Source organism: Diceros bicornis, assembly GCF_020826845.1.
Source record: "Diceros bicornis minor isolate mBicDic1 chromosome 30 unlocalized genomic scaffold, mDicBic1.mat.cur SUPER_30_unloc_1, whole genome shotgun sequence".
In the NCBI taxonomy this organism is placed as follows: domain Eukaryota; kingdom Metazoa; phylum Chordata; class Mammalia; order Perissodactyla; family Rhinocerotidae; genus Diceros; species Diceros bicornis.
In genome coordinates this window covers 1,162,931-1,169,075 of record NW_026690899.1, presented here as the reverse complement: position 1 = coordinate 1,169,075, position 6,145 = coordinate 1,162,931, and the positions used below count along the sequence as shown (strand labels likewise).

At 51.3% G+C, this 6,145-nt stretch overlaps 1 long non-coding RNA gene across 1 annotated transcript; it reads left to right on the top strand.

The window, feature by feature from the left end:
• The first annotated feature begins 1,587 nt into the window (after positions 1 to 1,587).
• LOC131402086 (uncharacterized) lies at positions 1,588 to 5,902 on the top strand. The gene is made up of 4 exons (XR_009218257.1): positions 1,588 to 1,602; positions 4,095 to 4,130; positions 5,646 to 5,767; positions 5,842 to 5,902. It is a non-coding gene; the product is annotated as an uncharacterized LOC131402086 (long non-coding RNA).
• Positions 5,903 to 6,145: the final 243 nt, after the last annotated feature.

Below are 6,145 nucleotides of genomic sequence, written 5' to 3'. Positions count from 1 at the left end.
TGACTTTGCACCACTCTTTGAAGTTTTCCTATATGTGTATCTAGGACGTAGTGGCCTCTCTGCCCCCCGTTTTTAAAATTAAAATAGTGTTATATCCTTATCTCCTGGCTTGGTACAGCAAGGTGTAGAGAAATGTGAATATATGATCCAATATTTTAACGAAATTAAGTAAAGCAAACTGGCACAAAAAATTTATAATTTTAAATATGGGCACATCATTCTATGAGTCTGTGTAAAAGTGGGGAAAGGAATGAAGAAAAGCTGTTCAACATCCAGCTACCTGTACAGTCTAGGGGTCCAAGGAAAGCCCCGCCTCCAGCCCTGCCCCTGGAGCTCATTTCCTCCCCCTTTGACGTCCACCTGACTTATTCCAGACCCACCCCCGCCTCTTCCCGCCCCTGGAACTGGTCTTCGCCCACAACCTTCGGGCCTGGCTCTGCCCACAACCCGGTCCCCGCCCACACCCTTGTCCCCACCCACAGCCCCGCCCCTAGACCTGGTCCTGTCCCTGTTGCTGACCCAACCCGCTGCCCGCCCTAGCACTCACTCTAGAAACTAGACACCTCCCTTAAGGTTGGGGTGCGCGGCCCCGCCCCGCCCCGCACGCCGCCTCGACCCGGAGCCCCCAAACGTCCGACCTCCCCGAACGCCCGCCCGAGACCGGAAGCGGAAGCGCGGGCGGAGCCGTGGATGGAGCCTGGGGCTTCGCGGTGTGTTCCGTCTTCTAGGCGCGGATGGGATTCTCGTGGACGTTTGCCCTCAGGGGCGGGCCCCGGTGAGCGCTGGGCGGTCCCGGCTCGGGTAGGGGTCCAGGGAGTCGCCTGGGGCGCGGGCAGCCCCGTCAGGGCCCAGCGTCTCTCTGTCTCCCCGCAGGTCAGTTTCCCCTGGGCTGTTCGCTCAGGGACCCGAGGCTGCTGTTCCTCCTGGCTCCGGGCGCCAACGTCCCCTCCTCAGAGTCCCCATCACCGTTCTCCATGTGATTTTGTCCCCAGGGGGCTTATCCGCGTCTGCAGGCTGTGTTTGGGTTGTTACAAATGGGGGCGCTCCTGGCGTCTAGAGGGGGAGGCAGGAATGCTGCTCAGCGTCCTCCAGGGCCCAGGACAGCCCGACACAGAATTGCCAGGCCCCAGATGTCAGTGGTGCAGAAGTTGGGGAACCTGCTTCAGGGCCTGAAAATCTCCCGAGCCCTGAATGAAGGGTGGAAATTGCTGACAATTCAGCGAGTCACTTACAAGGTCCCTAAATGACAAGCTTGTTTAAAGGGTCCAGAGTCACCAAAATGTCTCTGTCCAGCCAAGTGAGTTTAGTGACTCAAGTGCACGCAGTACGAAGCTGCTTTCTCCCATCTCGGGGAGCAGGTGGCTGGATAGGAATCGGGAAAATCCAGTCACAGCCAACAGTTACAGTTAAATCAGTAAATACAAAAAAAGAAGAGTGAATGGGGTGGCCTTTCCATCCAACACCCTATAAAATGCCTCAAAAGATTGTTTGCGCATTTTTCCCCCCTCAGACATGAAAAGCATCTGTGGAGCTCAAGTTTGAGGTGAAACCAGGCTCAGGGGCCACCTGTTCTCGCTGATCCATGGTTTTCTGTGTGACCAGGTGAGTACCCTGTGGACCTGGTACCAAGATGTTCCGGCAGCCTCTGCTGTGCAGAAGACCTGCCAGTGGGGTATCCTGGTCTCAGGTTGTCACCACATGGACTCACTGAGAGTGAGGGTATCTTGAGAAAAATTATTGATGTTTTATGGATTATATTCAAGTGAAGGATGGTAAACTGTGCGTGGTTCTGTGTGGTAAATATTTCAGTAAGTACAGTTATATGCAAATAAGAACATATGAAACAAACGTAAATCACTGCAAATGTGGATTATAGTAGAAAATATAGATTTACTTGCATTGCATAATACTCAAAAGTCAGGATTTATACATATTATAAATACAAAAATGTTTTGCGTGTGTATGTAGTATTAGAAGACACCCCATGAAATACTAGCAGGGATACTCAGCAACATTCCTTAGAACCATTCAATTTGACTTCTAAAATCCTGTAAATCCTCCACAAAAATTTGAAATAGAGGAGCATTCAGGGAAAAAGATGATTTGAACTTCTTTGTATTAATAAAATATTTAAAATTTAATTTGCCAGTAGCCAGATTCATTTTGAGCATTTTTTTTTCTTTATGACATTTCAAATCATTTGGAGGAATACTAAGCAACACTGTAGATTGAAGGGAAGGGCACTAGTCTCCAAAAAGACTGTCCTCACCACCTTGCCTTCTAAAGGGAATTAACTTTGATTCTTGAAACTTTTCTAAAATAATGGTCTGGTGATTCACGTTGCAGAGAATCTTGTTAAGTAATTTTGTATTTAGTTGTTGGCTTCTACTAATTTTCTGTGTGTGTGCCTTTTTCATTCTAGCTTTCTGGTGACGTTCTTGAGGGGAATTTGTGCTTGTCATGCAATAGATAGTCTCTGAGTGTATAATTTATGGTGACCAACCATCCTCGTTTATTCAGGACAGAGGGGTTTTCCAGGACACAGGATGTTTAGTGTTCAAACCAGGGCAGTCCTAGACAAACCGGGATGGTTCCTCATCTCATGAGCCAGGCACTGGGCCACATGCATGGGGACCTGGTGAACCAGAGAGACCTTGTACCACCTTCATGGAATTTATATTGTATTTGGGAATTTGGATTTTGAAATGTTAATGATGAGAGTGATGTGGGAGTTTGGCACAAGGGGACTCAACCTGAGGGGGCAGGGAAGCCCTCTTGAGAAGGACTGATATTTAGCTTGAGAGCTAGAGTTGGGACTGGATTTAGCTAGTTGGAGGGTTAGACTGGAGTGAGGGTGTGGGAGTGTGTTCAAGAAAGTGTTTCAGGCAGAGGGACCCGCATGAGGACACCCCTGAACCAGAGAGCCTGGTGTGTCCATGAACTGAGAAGAGGGATGGCTGAGCCAAGTCAACACAGGGGGAGAGGTGTGAGCCAGACCAGCGAGGGGGACAGGCTGGACAAGGTCAGGAGTGACTTGGGGCTCTGTTCTAAGACCAGTGGGCAGACTCTGGAGAGATGTGAGTAGAAGGATTATGTAATTAGTGTTTGGTCTAAACACGGGGGTTAAAATGGACTTCATGGTTAAGAATGAAGACTTAATAGGCAAGATGGGAGGTGCTGGGAATAAGATTAGGAATAAGATGATTGTTCCCTACGCCTCGCTGATGGCTCTGGAGCAAGAAATAAGTAGAAAGAAAAGACCTTGGAGTGTAGAACCGAGAGAACGTAACGGTACTTTCTTGCCTGCATGTATCAGATGGCACAGGGCACTGACTGTGCTCCTCGCTGCTGTCCGTGCAGACCTGCAGGTTACCCCTCGCACAGGTCTGTGTGTTCACCCCTCTTTGCCACTCACATGCCCCCCCCACATCGTAAATGAAGTCAGGCCTTACTTGTGAGGGGATTGTCTCACACGAGAGACACCTAGGAGAGCCCCTGCAAGCATCAGAGCAGCCCCTTTAGCATCTCCTTCAGCCTCCTCCCTTGCCCTCTCTCGCCTTCCACACCCAGAAGGACCCCTGCTCAATAGTCCACATCCCCATCTTCTTATTCCCCCAGGCTTGAGAAGGGTGGGGCAGCCACTGGGGTGGACATCATTTGCACCTTCCACTCTGACCCGCGCAGGTCCAGGGCTGGACAGAGAGTGACTCTACTGGGAGTTGAGCCATGAGACCCAGGGCGTCTCCCACCTGGGCTCCTTCACCCTGGATGGGGACAGCCTCTATGTCAGTGGTGAGGGGCTGTACTACAGCCATGCTGTCTCTCCCAGTCGGAGTTCTGTGTTACCTCCTTTGCTCTAAAGTGAGCTATGATCCATCTCTCTATCCACCTGGTCTGGGTTCAGACTTCTCATCACTGTGTGATCACTGGGTCCAGCCACCTTCCATCTCGTTGCCGCCCCCCTGAACAACTCACCCCTCTTCCCCTCTGTTTTCCCCTCTGCTTTTCCCACAAAGGTCCCTACATCCTCCCTCTCCTTAATCCTTTATGTTCACCCCAACTCTTGCTCAGCTCGTCTTGCCTTCTCTCCACAGGTTTCACCTATGGAGCCGTGGCCCCGACAACCAACAGTGAGTATTCCTGGCCCTGATCTCCTGGGTCCCGTCCGCCTTTGTGGATGGGGAGCACATGTTCTCCTACACCTGCTGTCCTTGGTGAGGGAAGGACCTGGAAGGGCCCTAATTCATCCCTTCTCTCCCTCCTGGGTTCTGGTGGAGAGTCCCAGCCCAGGGTGAGAAAGCCTTATACAGAGACATGTTCTCCACACATTCTGACCCACGTGGTTTACACTTTAATTCTGCTAAAGCGCCGCCCTTCGTCCTCCTTTTCCAGGTATCCCATCCGTCTGTCCAGTTTTCTGCCTGTCCATCTGTCTCTCCTCCGAGTTCAGTCTCTCTTGTTCACCTATCTCTCTCTCTTGGGCCCCTCTCATCCACAGGCTTGCTCATCCCTCTACTCACACAGTCACCCGTCCCCTCACTCTCATTTATGCTTCATCTGTGAATGGTGGTAATGGGACAGCCACTGCTGGAGCCCGGGTTAACTTGGGGGCTCCTCCCACTCTACCCCTCCCTGAAGAGAGCCCTGGCCACAGCTCCTGAGCCAGCCACCACGTCCCTCCATACTTGATCATCACCTGTGCTACCAGAAGCCACCACAGGTATCGGGGGCCCCTTTTGCTTCCCAAGAGAAGTTCTCCGGCCCCAATCCCCCACCAGCCAGTTGTGATCCAGGAGCTGGGAAGCCAGGGTGTGAAATTCTGGTTTTAGGGCAATCATGCTGATCACAAAGATTCTACCAACGATTCAGTCTAAGGCTAGCCCTCAGAGAGCCCCTAGTCTTATGAAATTAACACACCATTATAATACAATGTGGGATGCTTCGGGGAGAGACACCTGGCATAATTTGGAGGGGAAGAGCTTGCTAGAGAAAGTTTCACCAGAATGAAGTCTTTAAGAATGAATGGGAGGGACCATGGCAAATAAAGGATGAAAGGTTTTCCTGGCACAGTGGATTCCATGAGCAAAGGCTCCGGCCAGAAACAACATGCTGTAAGGGGAGAATTGAAACGAATTTGGTTTGCGTGAAGCATGAAGTTTAAACCGCAGTAGATGGATAAAATGATACTGAACGGTCAGCAGGAGCCAGATTGAGTAGAGCCTTGAGTGCCAGGTCAAGAAGGTTGAACTAAACACTGAAGGCCATAGGGAGCCATGGGTGGTACTAGAGCAGTGGTGGCCCTAGTGAGGTATTCATTTCAGAAAGATTCTTCTAGTAGTCCATGTAGAACATCCTTTAGACAGAGCATCCAGTGAGCCTGCTGGGGTGTTGGTCTGGGTGAAAGAAGTCAAGACCTGAGCTGAGACAGGGATGGAGTATATGTGACGACCAGTGTGCAAGGTGAATGGGTATTACTGGGAGGGAAGAGGAGCTGAGCAGATATGCTGGTTCTGACTTGCGTGACGACATGGGTGGATGGTGGTGTCACTATGAGAGAAGACGACAGATTATAATGAGTGCAGGACTCTGGTCTGGTCTCAGGCCAGCTCTCAGAGATGGCCATTGCTCTCCCTCTTGTCTTGCAGCTTTGGGGCACAACCTGAAGACCCTCACAGTCACCTTCCCCATCTCCACACTCTGGTATTCATCAGACAGGAGCAATGGCTCAGCCATGTTCAACTCCATTGAGAGGGTCCTGCAGAGCCTGGTGGATTAAATCCCACCGAGCCCCTCCTCTAACTCCTGTCCCTCCTGCTCATCCTCCTCCTCCTTCCTCCCCAGCTGGATCATTGTTCAAGAGGAGCAGCCTGGGTCCCTTCTACTCGAGTTGCAGACTGGTCTCCTTCAGGTGAGACCCTCCCCTGAGCATTTGCCCCTAATGACCACTTTTGTGACTACCCCTCTTTGTCTCCCCACTGTCCTCCCATTTCCTCCTTCCAGTTCTGGCCCCCACTCCCAGAGGTTTCAGGACCTCTCTCCAGAGTCCCCACATCCCTCTCTCCCCAGGCCTGAGAAGGATGGGGCAGCCACCAGTGTGACGCCATCTGCACCCACCACCCTGATCCCGTGGGCCACCATCCCTCTG